We start from the raw sequence: 19402 nt of genomic DNA, 5'->3' as shown, positions 1-19402 counted from the left end.
GGATGACCAACATAGAAACTAAGCATCAAACAAGATGGATTCACTTTCCATTCAAATTGTGGGAGAAAAAATGTTTGCAAAATGAATGGAGCAAAAAATGACCATGAATAAAATGCAGGTTGCTTAAACTGCCAGCTGATCCTGGCAGAAAACCTCTGACTTCACTAGGAAATGTAAATTTCTAAGGACTTATTAGTCATAAAAATAGTGATGAACTTAGAATAGCCTCCTCAACCAGAAAGATTGAACTGGCTTGGAATGTGAAATATTACCAGTATAAAAATGTTGGCTCTATAAGCAGATACCATACCCTTTAACCAGTTTCACTCTACTGGCAAAACAGTTGAAGAAGAGCCAGCTGTGTCAAAAGAAAAATATTTTGCTGGTCAAGATGCTCAAGAACCTGATTGATTAATGGAAGCTGAAAAACCATTAGATGCTGTGAGAAAGTCTTTGTGCTAACGTAGCTGCTCTAACGCAATCTCAAAAGTATAGAGAGATGTTTACAACATAAGGATCTGTTTCTAAACAGTAACTGTTTTAGATGCTTCTGATGTTTGCTTTGGCCCTTTTGTGCTTATTAAAGGCAGGTGCCAGACATGAGGTAGCTGTGGTTAGATACCAGCAGGTCTCTAAATAGACACAAGGGTCCACCCCTGCTGAGAGCACTGCAAGCTGGGAGTCATGTGGACCTATGACTCAAACATCCCACATGCGAATGTCCTGAAAAAGGGCTTCTGGGGACCAAATTTTCCAACTATAACAACTGGACTGGAGGAAAAAGCACTGTGTTGCTGTAGTGTTTTTCAAGTAGTAGTGATGTCTTTTAAGGTTGATAGTGAAGGCAATACAAGCAAAGTACCCCAAGTATAAAATCATAGAATAATAGAATTATAAAATGTCCCAAGTTGGAAGGGACCCACAAGGATCATCAAGTTCAACTCTTGTTCCTGCATGGGACAACACCAAAATAATACATTGGTTCTCATTATTTATGTTATGGGTGCAGCCAAGCTTTTCACAGTTTGTACACAGAATGGAAAAAAAATAATAGTCTGTAGCCCCTGAATGTGTGTAATCTATGTATTTTGACAATTGCTTATAGAAGATTACCAGTTAGAAGATAGGAAATCTATGTTCTTTCTCTTTTTGTTTCTTACCAGGTAAGGTAAAGAAAATGCATACGAAACTTGTAAGATGGTGTTGCATACCCAGCATCAGAAATCCCTGTGCCAGAAATTCTGCTGCATACTGAAAGAACCCTTATGTGACGATGTTTGACATTAGACCACTGGGGGACAGAGGTGGAAATGTCTGGCAATTCTGAAAACTAACAGAAAGGTGAGGACACTTCTCTATTTTTTTTTTTGTCCTACCAGAAAACTTCTGGAAAATCTGACAAAAATTATATGTAGCTGTTTTAAATATATACATGCAGGAACAAAACTATTTACTTCTTCAGGAAGGAGGTATGCATTGTTACCAATATAACTTGCACGCAGAGATTTCTGCTAAGAGTATTTATGGCATAACATAGTACCAGTTCTTCACTTCTAAGTATACCTATTACTAGAGATTGAATCCCACTACCATGGGGATTTTTATTGTCTCTTTTTCCTGGTGATATTTCTGACATTGAGGGACATCTTTCACAATGGAGAACATTAATATTGTGGACTTGTAAACACAATGGAAAGTCATAGCCATAGGGCATAGAAAAAATATGTAAGTTAAAACTGGTGTTATAATGCAGATACAGAAGAAAGAGCTTAAGAAATAGCCATGACATTCCTATGTATTTTCATTGCACTATGCACATTGCACATTGCATTAAAGACTGGAAATAAATCTGGCCTACAGACTGTGAAAACTCTAATTGCTCAGTGCCAGCAATTTTACAATGTGTTGTTTTTATTTGAAATAGCTACTATGAAGAATTCTAAAAGACTCTAGTGCAACAATAATATAATTTTAAAATTCACTCTAAATTTTCTCTGCATTGTAAATGAAAATATTTAATATCAAAGCAGATTTTTTTTTCCAGAAAAAGCAATAATAATTTGTCCTTGTCTGGCATTTAAAAAAAAAAAAAATAACAGGGAGCTTTTCTTGTACCTTTTTCTTCTACTTCCATAAGTTCAGGTTACAAGGTGAGAAGCTGATACAATGTCAACAGCTTCCTAATGTTTGTAAGAAAATGCACATTCCTAGTAATAAAGTTGCATGTTGTTTTCCAAATTAGAAGATGCAGGACTTATCTCCTAAATTAATGCAGTAGAGATATGACATCAAGTATATTTTGATTGAACTGGATGTAGACTAAGTGGTGACCAAGAGAAAAGCTCTGTGCCCCAGCCAGTCTACAAGTGAACTGCAGAGTTTCAGGGTACAGGATTTCCAAACAGTCACCTTTCTGTTTGCCAGCACTTACAAACTTGAGAGGAGAGTCAGCAGGAGAAAAGCCTGCTTGTGCGGCATCCACTGTAGTGCAGACCAATGCATTAGCTTCAAAACATCTTTGTCTTCAGTCAGGAGCCATGGCACTGGGGTATTAGAGCATCAGGCAAACCTTCCTTTCTGGCAATCCTGCTGCAGAGACAGCTGTATCCTGCAGAGGGAGAGTGAACTGGAGTTACAGTTTCTCTGGACACTACAGTAAGATTTGTTGCAGCTTGCCTGTCAAAACCCTTCAGTTTCTCCTAGGTAAAAGATGGGCAAGGCTACTTACATCTCCTTTTCTGAAGAAAGCATTAGTCAAGCACTAAGTATGTTTCTCTTTTTGAAATAAAGCACCAAGCAGTTAAAAATATCAAAAAGCTATACAAATGAGACTACTTGACATCAGTCTTTGATTTAGACACCTTTGCTGGCATGAAAACAAGGCTCTTGCATTTAGCATTCTGACACATATTTCTTTTTACTGCAGTTCAGACAAATTGATTGGTCTGCATGACTGGGGAAAGTTTCTGTATTGATCACTGAACTTGACCGGTAATGCCTGCCTTAAGGACTTGCCTGTGTTTGACTCTTCATCTTAAAATTTCCTACATTTTTCTGTTGGTGAAACCCATTAATTTTGTGAGCATGGGACTAGGGTAGGACCATTTGGGAGCATGATTAGCAATGCTGGCCTGACTGTGCATGGTCGTGCACCCTGTGCATTGTCAGTCTGTTGCAGTGACTAAACAAGGTGCAGGTAATATGGCATTTGGCTCCATCTCTACTCACTGTACAGCTGTCATCCTGCAGGTTTTTACTGTTTTATTGTTATGATTTTGTCTAAGGAATGGAGCAAAACCATGTGGTTAATACTTGGGTTTGTACTGTTCATTGTCAGTTCTCAAACATCTTTCAGGTGACAGTATTCCTTCCTTTCTGGCCTCTCACCTGAAGCAGCTAGTGCCTTTTCAGTTTGAATTGCTATTGGGACTTTTCAAATGGGGCTGAAAATTAGAGAGTGAGACCACTGCTGACAGATGTGATCTGTAATGCTCTGTGCTAACAGATACTCTCTGTGTGCTATGTAAGTCTGTGGACACCTGTCAGTATTAAAACTGGAAAGTGAGCAGCCTAACACTGCTGTGAAGAAGGCACTGCACTTGAACAGTTAATCTAAGAAAATTTTCTTCTCCTACTGCTGCAAGATGGTCCCTACGAAATTTGATAGACAGGTCAGACTATGCCAGTTCACAAGATTATGAATGTCTTCAAACTGCAGTGTCATTGCGACAAAAAGAAGCTGGAAAATTTTCCAGCAGAAAGCATTTGTCCTAAGGATAATACCAGGCTTTTATGACTTAATTCATCTAAAGTCTCACCCAGATGTAACAACTATTCATTGATGCTCACAAAACTCCTGGGAGAAAATTCTGTGTAACATAAATCAGTGGAACTGCATCCGCCTTTTTAAAGTAAATGAAAGCATGCTTTGAAACATTTTCCTTGAGGTATTTGCAACTCTAACACCATAACAGAGTTAGTTCTGGCAAGACGGAAGGAGCAAGCCACCAAAGACAAAAGCAAGACAATTAATCTCTCTCATTAAAGCAAAAAAAAAGTAAACAAGCCTCAGAGTTGACAAAGGATAAATATAAATTTTAAAACTCATTGAAGGGGTATTTCTTCCTCCCTGCTCTCCTTTTGAATGTCAGTGTCCCTCAGCATGACTTAGCTGTGCTGAAGCTAGACAAGAAAGCAGAGGCCAGCACCACCATGGGCTACCAGCTCTCCCTTTCAGCCACAGTAGGTCACCACATTGTGCAAACAACAACGTAGAAGGGAAGGCAGCAAGGGAAAGCTCAAACATACTGAAGTTCATTGGTTAACTGTGGTTGACAACAGCTGCCAGAAAGGGCTCCTCCAAGACACTATATGTAAAACAGCAAGCCTCAAGCATGTACCTTTCAGTTGCTTGGTTTCTTGCTTCCAACAGAGGAACTTACCTTCAGTAGCAGGTAATTAGTAGGGTCTGTTACTGGGAACCACCACTGCTGGCAGGAGAGTAGTTCTGTTGACAGATCTTCAGACCATCTTGGTGACCTCTGGTCAGTTTAGGCTTCAGAACTGAGTGAAAGAGCAAGGACCGGCTCCACGAGTGCAGTGATGCTAATATCAACAAACCAGCTGTAGAAACATTTCATCAGTTTATTATTCTGTATTCATTACAAAGTCTTGCTACACCATAGCCCATTGCAGTCAGCTGCAGGCACAATCCCAATCCAAGGTTATTGTGACACAACCTATAATCTGTTTAACTATTTTTAGTCTGCTAAAATTTTTTGCTTGCGTAACACTTTTCCACAGCCTAAACCTCGCTTTATCACTGTCCTCTGCACTGCCTGCCTTTAACCACTGGGTGGCAGGGACCTCCAAGCAGGAAGCCACTCATGCACTAGCTCATTCTCCTGCGATGGGAATACTGCCTGCAGATAAGCAAAGGCTTGTGAATAAACCAGTAAGATGTTCTCCAAAGCAAGGCATAGAGTGTAAACGTAGAGCACTCAGAGCTGCTGGCTTTTGTAACGTGAATCTCTTGTAGATGTGTGGGGCACCACACAAAATGCAACAAGAGGCCAGTGTTCAGCCCCTTCACCTAGCTGTGCTTGTGCTCAATTTGCCTGTTGGGCTGTTAGGTGCACCCTGGGCAGTGGCATTTCAAGCTGGCCTCAGGCGCTTAGGTACTTCAAGAAATTGCATGTCCACATTTACCTCACGTTGCTGGTCTGGCGGTTCAGGCTGCCTGCAGAGCTGGGAGGTAAGAACAGCTGTGAAGTCCTGATGGTGACAGAGCTGCAACAAGAACCTCAGCTCATTTTGTATAAGAACAGGTGAGAGAACAGTCACCATTAGTTTAAATTGCATCTCTTTAAGCAAAAGGATTCATATCCCATTATCAAGGAAATGCTGGAGTCATTCAGGGCCCTTTGTTGCAGTTGCTGCCTTTTATTGGTGTGAAATGACAATTGTGAAGGGCTTATTTCTGCCTTACTAGCTAGGATTGTCTTTTCATTCCATGTTAATATGCTGACTAGTTCAAAGACGTTCAGGTTTACCTGCTAAGAAATAGTAATAAAATCATAAAGCCTCAATTTATTTCAACAATGCATTGATCACACATATAATTACAACAGAAAATAATTAAAAAGCAGTTTATTTCTGTGATTGTTTTGAATGGTTTAAAACTCAGAAAAGATGAGGTATATCCCATACACTCAGAAAAGCCTCTAATAATGCCTCAAAACAGAAGAGCATAATTGTAAAAAGTAAGAAACTGGAATATAAATTATATCCCTCTTTCTTCTAATAAAGCCCTACCTTATTACAACCACATACTTAAATTACCAAGGTATCATAAGGGTAAATGTCAAGATAAATACTTTGAAGATGTCCTTCCCTGTATTATTGACATCACCGTGGACTATTAAAATTAAAGTGCTCTTTAAAACATAATTGATTTTGCATTATTCATTGTTTGTCTGCTGTTGCCACTGTTAATTTTCTCGGGGTAAGTAGTAAATCCCCGAGAGGGGTGTATGTTAGATGTTTCACCTCTGGCCTTTCAGAAATAGCACGAATGCAGCTGTGTTTGTGCACCTATTATTTCAGGACGTGAGCCAGCCTCTCAAAGAAGCTTCCTGTTGGCAGCCTATACTTTACCATCTTCAGCAGAGTTTTGTAAAATATCTGCTACCAGTGACTGAGGTGTGTGAGGCAATGAATGCTGTGCACTGCTGATCTGCTCTGTCATGGAAATTCCTATCTATCTCAAATTACTTGGAGGCAAGAAGTGTCATTCAGTGTCTTGAACCTGCCATAGCCAGCCAGTTGTGTCTACAGCCTCTGTGGGTGCATCTGTGTGCGCGCGCGTGTGTGCGTTTGCACATACACACAGAGAATAATGGCTCTGATGGGGGCTCCTATGACTGCATCAGAACTAAACTGTCCTGAGACAGTGATCACATAGATTTAGTCCTTTCTAATGAGGCAATAATGCAACTTCCTTACTTGACGCCTATTGTAAAGTAAGAGTGCATTGTTTGTTGTGAGAATTGCTTAATTTTATGCTTGTATTTCTTTTCACCTCAAAACAGCAGAAATTATCTAATTGTGTTAAGACTTCAGGTTATTTTTATGTGAAACATTATGCCACAAAGAACTGAATTCACCAAGCTCTCTGCTGGCCTCTTACCAATAGGATAAGAATGAAATATGAAAAATTTTCCTTTTTTTTAAGGAAAGCTCTTTGAGTGGATTATGCAGGATACACAGGAGTCTTCATCTCCAGTGCACATCATCTATTAAATAGTAAATGCAGCATGTTTAACAGAAATTAATACCAACTTTCTCTTGAAGAAATACCTGTAACTATTGTGTGTGGATTCATTGTATCTCACCGTACCCATTCCCAAAGGAGTGGTTTGGAAGCAGACATAAAAAGTTTCTTTCAAAGCACTGGAGTGCTGAAACTTGCATTTCTTTTGCCAGCATTGGGACTATTTCAGTCAGAAACAGGCTGGGGTTTATGGTGAGCACTCTTGCAGCAGGAAATGCCAAACAGAATGACTCACCAGCAGTTTTCGTCCATATATATGAACATACATAACAGAGTGAGTGCAGCCAGGTGCCAGCTGGTCAGTGACCTCTGCCTGGGAGAGCACAGCATGAGGAAGGAGCATGAACTGGCCTTTGCAGTGCAGGACAGGGGTGTGGGACCATGGTTAGGGTGGCCAAGACAGAAAAACCTTTGTTGACTTGTTGTGGGCCATACAGGACCCTAGTAGCAGGCAGAAAAATAATAGAATCATAGAATGATTTGGGTTGGAAGGGACCTTAAAGATCATCTAGTTCTAAACCCTCTGCCATGGGCAGGAACACCTCTCACCAGATCAGGTTACTCCAACCTGGCCTTGAACACTTCCAGAGGTGGGGCATCCACAGCTTCCCTGGGCAGTCTGTTCCAGTGCCTCACCATTCTCATGGTGAAGAATTTATTCCTTATACCTAATCTAAATCTACTCTCAGTTTAAAACCATTACCACCTCCCCATCTTTCTTGTAGCCCTCTTTAGGTACTGCAAGGCTGCTATAAGGTCTCCCCAGAGCCTTCTCTTCCTCAGGCTAAGCAACCCAAACTCTCTCAGGCCCCTGGTTGTCTCTGTGGCCCTTCTCTGGACCCAGACAAGCAGGTTCATGTCTTTCTTATGCTGGGGGCCCCAGAGCTGAACGCAGTACTCCAGATGGGGTCTGATGAGAGTGGAGTAGAGAGGCAGAATCACCTCCCTGGACCTGCTGGCCACACCTCCAGGGTGCAATTGGCTTCTTGGGCTTTGAGTGCATGTTACTATCTCATATTCAGGCTTTCATCTATCAAAACTCCAAAGTCCTTCTCCACAGGGCTGCTCTCAATCCACTCATCGTCCAGCTTGTATCCATATTTAGGATTGCCTCAACCCAGGTGCAGGATTTGCACTCCTTTCTCTCTAGAGTATCAACCACACCACTCAGCTGGTGTCACCTGCAAACTTGCTGAGGGTACGCTTAATCCCTTTGTCCGTGTCCCCAGCAAAGATGTTAAATAATACTGGTCCTAATACAGACCCCTGAGAGACACAACCCACTGGCCTCCACCCAGACGTCAAGCTATTGATCGTAACAATGTGAGTGCAACTATCCGGCTAATTCCTTGTCCACCGACTGGTTCACCCATCAAATCCATGTCTTTCCATTTTAGAGACAAGGATATTGTGCAGGAGGGTCAAATGCTTTGCATGAGTCCAGGCAGATGATGTCAGTTGCTCTTCCGTTATACACTAAGGCTGTAACCCCATCGTAGAAGGCATGATTTGCCTTTAGTGAAGCCAAGTTGGCTGTAACAAATCACCTCCTTATTTTCATGTGCCTTAGCACAGTTTCCAGAAGGATCAGCTCCATGATCTTCCTGGGCACAGAGGTGAGACTGGCCTGTAGTCCCCTGGGTCTTCCCTTTATTTCCTTTTTAAAAAATGGTGGTCATGTTTCCAATTTTCTAGTCACTGGAAACTCCAGTCTGCGATGACTTTTCACGTATGATGGACAGTGGCTTAGCAACATCATCTGCCAGTTTCCTTAGGACCCATGGATGTATCTCATCAGGTCCCATGGACTTGTGCACATTCAGGTTCCATAGATGGTCTCAAACCTTATCTTCTCCTATAGTGGCCGGTACTTCACTGTGCCAGCCCCTGCCTTTGGATTCTGTGAGATGGGCAGCATGGCTAGAACACTTGCTGGTGAAGACTAAGGCAAAATATTTGTTGAGTACCTCAGTGTTCCCCATGCTTGTTGTAGCCAGATGTCACATTTTGTTCATCAGGGGGGTACATTTTCTTTCATCTTCCTTTGTTGTCCTATATACCGTTCTTGTTATTTTTCATGTCCCTAGTGAAGGGCCTACACTCCCAGGACATATTCCTATGATCTCCCTAGGATATGTATCCCTGCCCCCACTGCCTATGCATTTTGGTTTTGTGTTTGATATGATAGCTAAGGTTTCTTTTGCCAGAGCCGACAAGTCTCAGGAGAACTATACTTTCACTAAGAAAGCCCAAAGCCAAGTTTGGCCAAAACAGAAATATTTCATTTCACTTCAGTCTCTGACAGCCTTTGATGTCCATGTTGCTCTTATCCTACAAGACTCAGCACAAGGTAGCTCCTGATTAAGAAATGGAACAGACTGGGAACAAGAAGATACACCGAGATGAAAGCATAAGTGTATTTTCAGAGCTGCAAGGACCCTAACTCTGTAATGGTGATAGGCATGGAGTGGAAAGCATGAGAGAGGTGCTGTTTGGACTTGAAAGCAAACAAAAATGTTTTCTATGTCGCCTTTCACTGTGCTGCAGGCAGCACAGTCCTGGGCCACACAGCCATGCTGTGCTGTGCCCGGCAGCTATGCTTCTGCAAGGGTGCACAACAGTGGCTGTGACACTGAGACCATGTGAGGTGTGAACCAAGCTGTGGTGTGGCAGGAGCGGGCTGTCAGTGGTGTGACTCATACTCAGCACATGAGGTTTGGCAAGTCTGTTTCAGAGGAGAGCAGGGTAACAATAGCAGTGGGTGCTGTGGGCAAAGGGTAGCAGGCCACCACCCTGGGCAAGGGTGACAGAGGCAGCCAGCAGAAACAAGAACTGTACTCTGCATTGGTTGCTTATTCGTGAAAGCATAAAGTTCTTGTGTTCATATAGTAAATACTGCATTGGTTCTTATTAATTTAATGTAATTGATTTTTTTTTAAATTCAGAACATTTTATGGCTATGTTGATTTATGGTCTTTTCCTCTCAGTAAGGTGCAGAACAGAACTTGCAGAAACCCTGGCCTCTTAGGACATGGCTGTATTTAATCCTGTCACCCATGATACGTAGCTTAATGTGTTATCTGAATCTTTTTCCATGCTGAGAAGAGCACCTAAGCATTGGTGTGCTTGTTGTTTTGTTTCCTGCTGACTGGTACATCCAGCAAACAATCTGACTTCATTCCTTGTCCCCTCAATGACAGCATTGTACAATGCCACAAATCAACATCAGCTGATGCATGGTGCCTCATAGTTCCAGAGACTGAATTGAAGGGCTACAGAGGAGTGTCACAGTCTTAAAAAATGATGTGGCTGAACCTAGAATTTGGTTTAGTTTGTGTAGTTTTGTTTTGCTAGTTGTTGTTTAAACCAGGCTCCTCAGTATTTCTCTGTTAAAAGCATCATCTTCTAACATGGATATAAAATTACCTTAGTTGAAGGGTAAACCAAATGACCACAAGTGTAACATCAACCCTGGGAAGTCACTCCTTGGCTTATAGCTACAGATGTTGCCCTGTTACTGGGGTACTCGGTTGCTTTTACCCAGGCTGTGCATTCTCACTGTGACAGATTGTACTGGCCGAAGAGCCACTCCCTGGGGAACAGGAGCTCAGGGAGACAACTGTAGACATGGTTTTATTGGTAGGGTGTTCCCCTGGCAACTATATATTTTCAGAGGATTCATGTCAGCTCAGAAAAAGAATTTATGCATGCAACAGAAAGGCTGGATGTTGGTGGCTGACTTCATAGTTTCAGTGCATCCACATACTATACAAACGACAATGAAAATACAGTGGTGTAAAGCATGATTTAAAGGATTCTCTGCTTCTGCCTGTAACTCTTCATACCAATGCTACATGGGAGCATTGCTGCCTGAATCCTCATGTTGTGGTATCTTGCCAATATACAGTGATGTAACGTTATGCAACTTCATTATACAGTGACAAAAATGACATGAAGCAGAAGCACTACTTTTAAGAAAAGATGCCTCCACCAGTAAAAATAATTCTTAAATCAACATAAAGACAGGTTTTTGGTAGTAAGACAGCTTCGTGTCACCAGCTATTCTGAATCAGCATGTCTGGAAATTAAGCAGAATGAACTCTCATACATAAACTGCGATAGTTTAGACAAGTATGGTTACTTTATACCTCAGGAGATATACCTAAAAGTAGGACCTCATAGACCAATCTGGAAACAGCAGAACCAAATGTCAGTCAGCCTTTTCTTTTCATTGTGCTTTTACTGTGTAGTGAAGTAAGGTAAACACGGGACAGAGTATAACCATTACAGCAGTCCTGCCAGCAACACTTATGATGTATTTCCACTAGTGTTTTAGTTCAGATTGGAACTGTATTTTTGATGCAAATCTCCTGATCATCTCTATTGCCTGTGTTTCATTTTGCATCAGAGGCTGGTTTCAGAGCACAGGGACTAGGCTCTGTTGAGTGAAAATAACTGGATAATGTTCTCCAGAAGCACACCTAACATGCTCAGACCTCAACAGGAATCCAGTCCAGGGGACACAAATGAAAGTGATTTGAATTGAAAAAACCTGGAATATGCGTAGTGTGCATGTCAGATCCATAGCATCAAGTCTGTGTGTAGGGTATCTGCTCTACAGATTCTTGGTCTACTTGACCTTACCATGCAGATGTAACCTTACCTGTTTTTTAAGAGGATTTGAGAGGACTTACTGAAAATCAGGTTCCTAATTTTTTATCTTGCCCATACATGAAATGGACCACCTTCCATAGACTATGATCATTAGTAAACTAGTGCTTACACAGTATCACTGCAAGTGACATGTCATTTCTGTAAACATACTGGTAACATTGGAGAAGACACATTCTTTTATTCTACAGCCTCTAAAATATGTCACAACTTATATAACTAGTAAACACTTAAATTGTTGCTGAAAATGGGGCCACTTCCAGAGTGGAACATATCAGCTGAATCAGCACACAAATTTACAATATAACTATAGAAAGAGGGCAAAAAAAAGGGAATTGCATAAAGAATCCAATGTCTAGATAAAAATCAGCATATTGCAACGTAAGTCAGATTTGAACTAGCATTTGCCTCTGCTTTTGTAAGATTGAATGTGATTTTTAAGTATTCAGGATCCTCCCAGCTACATTTCATTGGGAAATATAGTCTGGAAATGCTCTATCTCAGTAAACAGAGGCAACAGCATAAGTCCTAGAGAAAAATGGTTTCTACAGTAGAGCATGAGAGCACTCATAGCATTCATGATATTTTTCCTGTCTGCTTTTCTCAAAGGAAATGCATTCGAGGTACTGCTTAATGTAAGGACTTAACATTGATAAATAAGTGTCAAACAGTGTTGGGAGAAAGTGGTATATTAATTATTTAGAGAAAAATATGCTACACTTTCAACAGTCCACACTAGAACTTTTTATCTTAAGCAGAAGCAAACAGGAAGCATCACTCTTTCAGTATCACCACTGATTCAGATTTGATTCAACCAGGAAAGAAAGGTCTGTAGTAAAAAAAACCAACCAAACAAACAAAAAACCCACACCAAAACAAACCAAAAAAACAAAAACCTCTTTCCTTCCTGGAAGAGGAAATGTAAAAATAGGAATAGTCTACTTACAAATCCTGATAAAAGAGATGAAAATACCTCATTTTTTTTGCCAAAAAGAGGCTCTAGCTTGGTTTTGACAAGGCAAATATAGAGACCTAACCAGTTTCAGATATGAATACACAGCATATTAAAAAGGTCCTTCTGAAGCACACATTGAAAACACTAAAGCACACAGAAATCCTAACTACCTTGATTTTCAAGACTGATGTCACAAGCTCCAAAACAGTGTAAATCAATTCAATTATTCTGTGAAATATGAACCATTATCAATCCATAAAATGTAAGAGTACAGGCAATGGAATACTTGCTGACTTCCTGCTTTTGGAAGCCAGCAAACGGTATCAGTACTGCAGTTAAAACCACCAGTTAAAATGGCTGTGATTATAACATGTAATTTAATTTTTGTGAAGTCACAGAATTTTATTAACTAGGTGTCAGGTGCTTTGCTTATTGAGCTCCTAATTGACAAACACAGGTAGTATACAAATGTTCCAGAGACTCCCTACTCTTTTTTTTTTTTTTCCCCAGAATACTATTTGGTTTGTTAATTACAAAAGGTTGCAAACCGCTTTTCTTACAGACTAGGTTTGGGCTTGGATATTGATTCTCAGTTAGAAACTTTCTGTCCCAACTCTCTCTTGGTCAGCTTAAACCCACAGTTTGAAAAGTAGATGCCTTAGTTTTTTATATGTTGAAGAGAAACTTCATGTTCAAAAGACTCACAAATAGTTAAGCCTCAAATACTGCACAGTTCAAACTCCAGGCATCTTGAAGTGGGACTCTTGGAGTCTAAAAATCTCCTTCTGCTGGAGGCATGAGAATCACTGTGTTTGGACAACCATTCCCATTTCTCAAGATAAGGAGGCAGGAGAGGAGTTTTGAATTTTTTAGGTCTGACACGTGGCTAGTGACTTGACTAGAGAAGCAGTCACGTTTCTTTGACTTGAACAGATGAACCTCTCAAAAGGCTGAGCCCAACTCACCTCCTGTCTAGAGCAGAGAGGTTGCTTCCAGCATACTTTCTTGGTTGCATCCAGCGGCCTGCACTCACCTGCTACTGCAAATATAATCTACTTGATTAGCTGGAACTGAGTCAACACTCACAGACTAAGGCACAGGATACAGGAGGATTTTATTACGAGTCGGGTTTCCTGGAGGGAAGTCCAGCTAAAGAGGAGGCTTGCATTCTCTCCAGTCTACTGTTCAGTCAGACTTGGACTCTGGCATTTTCTGTTTATTTACTCAGACATCCCATCTCCTTGCATACCAATCTGTATGTGTACAGTAAACACTGTAAGCTCATTGTGGTAATAACACATTGCAGCTACAGGAATCCAAATCTTCCTGAGTCAGCTACTAATCTTGGTTCTTTCTGTCCTCTTTGCCCTGCTGCCAGGCTCATGCAAGAAGGTAGGTGCAGGCAGTCTGTATCCTGTGTATATGGACTATCATCAATGTCCTGATCACTGCTGCATACTGCAACTTTCATCAGATGAAAAGAATACCTTTATGTCAGCAAAATTTCTTTTTCAAGGGTAACGCAGGTGACAGAATATTTATTGCTTAAACTGACATATTTATAACAGAGGAAATTTTTTTTTTGGTTGATTTTATGACTACTGTGTGTAGAGGAGGGGTCAATATATGGAATCAGATTATGTCTAGTTAGAATGGAGTTCCTTGACTTTGCAATTCAGTCTGTAGCTACATATTTGGCAGCAACATAGCTTAACTCACGTTAGCCCAGTTATTTCATTTTTCCTTCTCCCAGGAATGTGTGCCATCTTTGTGCCATGGAGTTTTCCCCAGCAAGACATCCGCCCCTCACAGACTCTGAAAAACATAGATGTGAAAATAAACTCAAACACATCTACAACTGTAGACAAGTTCAGGGAGCACCTCTGGCTAGCTTTAACTTAGCTAACATAGGTAAAAATAGTGGTGGAGATGACTGAGAGAAGCCATATTTCTATATACTTTTCCTGTTCCTACAGCACATACTTTCAGCTACTGTTGGAAGCAGAAAACTGAGCTAAAGGGACCTGTTCTGGCCATTAATATGTTACAATACCTAGTAACCAAACACAAGCTTGCTATGTTGCCTGCTAGCCTGCCTGAGCTGAGATTTATGCAATCAGACAAGTTCCCTATTTCCAGTTGCTTATAAAAACTGTACAATTAGACTAAGCAAGCATCTCTCAGTGGTAGAACTACATTTTTAAACAAGTCAATCATTTGTGGTGAAAATGGGTCTGTCAGGCAACATGTAGCTGCACTTGCTTTTGCTTCTCACTTCTGAAATCCCCTGCCTAGGCCTGAACATGACCTTTCCCTCACTGAGAAACCTCATGTGCTAGGTGCAGCCTAAGACAGTGAGTCCCTTCAAAAGGCACATTCCCCAGCTGCAGGTGAACACCAGAATCTGTTGCCCTTTGTATATATCCTTCATTTGGTAGACTCCCTTGCCCATGACATAAAGCAGTACTAGCCCAGGCATTGCTTTACTGAAGTCTCATTGAAGTTGTTTTTGCCCACAGTCCAGGATTGTGCCTTTCCTTAGCTATGACCTAGCAGATGCACTTTCTGTTGCAGAGGGAGGATGTGAGAAAGGATGCCTGCCCAGGGCATGGTGTGCATGGATCTAGTGAGTAATGATCCAGAGGAAATTACTGCTTACTTGGAATGTTTTTGCTGTTCTGATTTCACATGTTTCAGCAAAGTGTGGAAATGGTAGGGAAAGAAGGGAGGGAGAGAAGGAGGGAAGGAAAAGAGGCAGGCTATTGTATTTGTTAAATGTTTTGGTTGCAAAGCCCAAGAGTTGGCCCTTTGTTCTAGTGAGCTGGCACTACACATACACACACAAAATCTTTGATTTCCTTTATGAATGGCTGAAATTTCAGTCTTGCGTGGCAGAAGGGTAAGTTCTGTGGAGAGTTTTTGAAAATAAATCAAAAACCTGACAGACTGAGAAACATTCTGAGAACTGGAGATGTGTCAAACTGATTTGCCCAGCTTCATACTGGTACAGTTAAGATATAACTCTTCCACACAAACACAGAGCCCTAGGCACAGATTCCACAGCTGCTGTTCAAACACCCATGTTAGCTCTCTGGAGAAGAGTGTGTCTGTACACACAACCGTTTGGCCACCCTACAGTATTGCTCGTAAGCAATATGAACACATGCATATGGGTATCTCTAGTTAAATACATTTATTCTGGCAATCAAAGCTGAATTCTGCAAGGACACAGGCTTTACGGGATTGCAAAGACTTATCCTGTGCAGAAGATTTCTACACAGTATGCACCTTCCTTTAAGCAACACTTTTAGCATCATATATCCTTCTTCCCACTTTATGATGCCTTTGTGGTACAAAGGCTCTGATAACAATAGATAATTTGGGATCAGAGGCATCTGATAACACGGAGGAATACTCCATGAAGCTATCCTTCACTTTACCATCCACACAATTACCACAAGGCATGCATATTCTGGGTATTTGAATCTTACTCTTACTCTTTATATTAAAATGCAGTCCACCTTTCAAATGCCCCCACTTGTCTACCAAGTCTTCTCAGCCTCTCTAGTTTAATCCTACAGTATATCTTCACTGTATATATCACTTCTGTGCCAGAAGTCACTGACACTCCTATGCCAGACAAGATCGTCTAATCAAGGAGTTTAACTGGTCAAGAAAGAAGGATGTAGTTACAGAGTTGTAACTCAGTATTTCTGCCAGTTCCTTTCTCTGTGCAGATAAACTGAATGGCTAAGGGTTTTCTTCTTCACTCTGACACTCCCCAGCCTTCTTCCCCATAGCACAACGCCATTCCTGGACAGACAAAATAAGATCCTTTCACTACTAATGGCATCTTTCAGTTGAGCTCAACTGCAGCACTGCTAGACCTGGAAGAAATGACCTGGCATTTACAGTGGGAGTCAAAAGCAGGTAAGTAAATAAGCACCAAACTGTAAACTTGTAAATTCATGCTATGGCACCCATTCTGTCACTTGTCCCCTTATCAAGGAAGGCAAGGTCACCACTGAGACTTGAGGGTAGGTTGGTAGGTTGTCAGTGACTGTACCAAATCAGTGCCATATGCCGCACAACAATAAATGAGAAACCTGCTCCAAGAGGAAAAGACATGTCTGCTCATCATCCCACCAACTGTTGGACAGCTGGGAGGGTTCAAGTGTCTCCCACATTCTTTCTGAATGTAGATATAGACAGAGCCACTGTGATCACTTCTGGTGAGACACATGATTTCTACTTGGTCCCTGACTAAACTGTTTCTTGTGCCAGTCAGCTCAGGAGATGAATGTGTCCTGCTGCATCCACACAGATTCATTAACTGTATCTCACTCTGAGAGCTACATCAAAGTGACGGTGCTGAATGCATTGAGCTCTTTTAAGGAGGAAAGCCTGTTTTTTCTTACTAAGAGAGCTCTACCCCTGGCAGTGGCTTTCACCATGTCAGAGTGTTTCTCTCCCACAGAGCATAGCGTAGTCAGCAAGTGAGGTATAGGAAGTGAAAAAACAGACATACTGAAAATCAACGGATGAATCACAGCAAGTCAGGGATTAAACTTCCTGTAATTAGAACAGTGTGATTTGTCATCCTTTCATCAATAGGAGTCATATAACAACTAGTGATTAATTTGTTTTGCCATAAGAAAGATGTCTTATGCCATGTGCATACTCTTCTATGTGCGCAGCTTTGAAAGTCAATATAACCCGGAGTTGTTGCCAGCAGACAGCTGATACATGAAATATCACACCTCTCTGCAGCTGGTAACTGAGCTGTTCATCACCTTGCCAAAATTACCTACTGCGGTGACCTTTTTGCTGGCACAACCTATAGATCCTAATGACCTGAAAGTAAGCCCCATGAAGCAGGTTCATGAGAAAGCAGTACACAGGAGAGAGAAGCTTGTAGTGTTGCTTTTGGGCTTTTTGTCACACTACAGGTATACACTTAGGTTCTCCTGGGCTCTTAGGCTGGTATCGCCGTGTGATGTGCACAACAATGGGCCTAATTGCCTTTTTCCAATGCCAATCAACAGAACAGAAACAGTTCAAGCTGCCCATGGGGAGCAAGGGCAGGGTCATTTTTGTACCCAGTTCATCTTCCTGATCTAATTTGCTGTGCAGTCACAGATATTTGGTAGCACAAGGGAGGGATGCTGCTGGGCAGAACTACTGGCCAAAGCCAATGTGAGTGTGAGATGGTCTTTTTCAATGGCAATCGCAGCTCATTTAAGCAAAACTATCATGTGAGAAACTGCAGTAACATGAAAACAGGCTGAGACCTGTGGTGATAAGTAGAGAAGTACAGGCCAAGAGAGGCATGGAAAGTAAAAGGTGTTGCTTTCAATGTAAGAGGCAAGGGGCAGTGACAGTTGTAGTACTGTTCCTCATAGATATGAGTGCAGATTATATTTTTGAAAGCTGGAGGAAAAGATATCACAGTAATTTTGATGTGAAGTGACCAAAATCAGGCTGAGATATATTGCTTTGTGGATAAGTAGGGGTATTATTTGAAAGAAGACACACAGAAAGTATCTGCAAAATTTAGACATTGCCTGATAAAGAAAGGTCTCAGTTAAAAACAATGCCCAAACAAATGTGTATAGGTAGCAGGGAGGTGGGAAAGCAGCATTTTATAGTATAGTATAGTATAGTATAGTATAGTATAGTATAGTAAACTGGAAAAGGAAGAGATAAGACTGGAGTAGAGAGTACAACCATGTACTCATAGTTAAAGTGGTTTTGTGTTTGTGAAATCTACCTGGAGACAAGATGAAGAAGAGTGACCAAAAGAAAAAGCCCTCCCTTGGGAAGCAGAAGGAGGATACAATGATGAAGTAATGAAGGAGGGAGAAGAAACCACAGGAGGACCATCAGGGAAATCAAAAGGCAAAAGGACAGCCATGTGTTACAAAAATAGCTGACATGAAAGAGAAGATGGGAACTGCTCTGACGACCAGTATTTAGAAAACGTGACATTCCACTGTGATGCCTAAGGTATAGAAACTAGATTGGAGAGGGTTTAGCATCAACGTATAGGATTCCAAGTAATGAATTAAAACATTCAGTTTACTGACCTTGGAGATGAAAGGCAGGAAGGAGATGGAGCAGATGGAGATGCTGGAAAGACAAACGAAGTCAAGAATGGGATGGGAAGAATTAAAGCAGGAGGATGGAAAGAAGGGTCTGTTCTGCTTGCTTGTGTCCTTTGGAAATTTCTATCATGGTTTCTAGCAGAAGTAAATATAAGGAAGACTGGTTGCCACTGTCTTTGCCTGGCTATGATTTGTGGTGTGACTTTAAAGTATCATAAACAAACATGCTTTGCTTCTTTTCTTCACTTAGATCTTCTCTCCCGCTGGGCTAGTTTGTTCGTTTTCTCCTTGGAGGTTTGACACTGATATGACAAACAGTGCTCTACAGTGGAGGAAGCTTTAAAAACACAGAAATTAGAGATGGAAAATTCCTCTGTAAAAGATCAACTAGCCCACTGTGCTTAGTAGGCCAAGGGATAAACACTGTTGTGCCTATTCAAAATACTGCAAGAAGTCTCTTGGAGCAACTGCTCCACCAGGAGCATTGTGGGCAATGGGACAGAGTCTACTTGGAGGCCTGTATCTAGTGGAGTCCCTCAAGGGTCGGTACTGGGACCTGTACTATTCAATATATTCATCAATGAGTTGGATGAGGGAATAGAGTGCACTGTCAGCAAGTTTGCTGATGACACCAAGCTGGGAGGAGTGGCTGATATGCCAGAAGGCTGTGCTGCCATCCAGCAAGACCTGAACAGGATGGAGAGTTGGGTGGAGAAAAATTCAATGAAATATAACAAGGGAAAGTGTAGAGTTTTGCATCTGGGTAGGAACAACCCCAGGTTCCAGTATAAGTTGGGGAACAACCTGTTAGAGAGCAGCACAGGGGAAAGGGACCTGGGG

The 19402-nt window shown here is 41.4% G+C and overlaps 1 protein-coding gene across 1 annotated transcript in view; it reads left to right on the top strand.

Moving 5' to 3' along the window:
* Window positions 1-19402, top strand: part of PRR5L (proline rich 5 like) — an 84296-nt gene that overhangs the window by 5401 nt on the left and 59493 nt on the right. The window contains exon 3 of the mRNA XM_065064848.1: window positions 1164-1341. The gene's annotated coding sequence lies outside the window, so the exon portion shown is untranslated. The remainder of the gene's footprint in view (window positions 1-1163; window positions 1342-19402) is intronic.

The sequence above is a fragment of the Columba livia genome, chromosome 5 (genome assembly GCF_036013475.1).
Source record: "Columba livia isolate bColLiv1 breed racing homer chromosome 5, bColLiv1.pat.W.v2, whole genome shotgun sequence".
Lineage (NCBI taxonomy): Eukaryota > Metazoa > Chordata > Aves > Columbiformes > Columbidae > Columba > Columba livia.
Note: the sequence above shows the minus strand (reverse complement) of the source record. Positions and strands in the feature narration are given on the sequence as shown.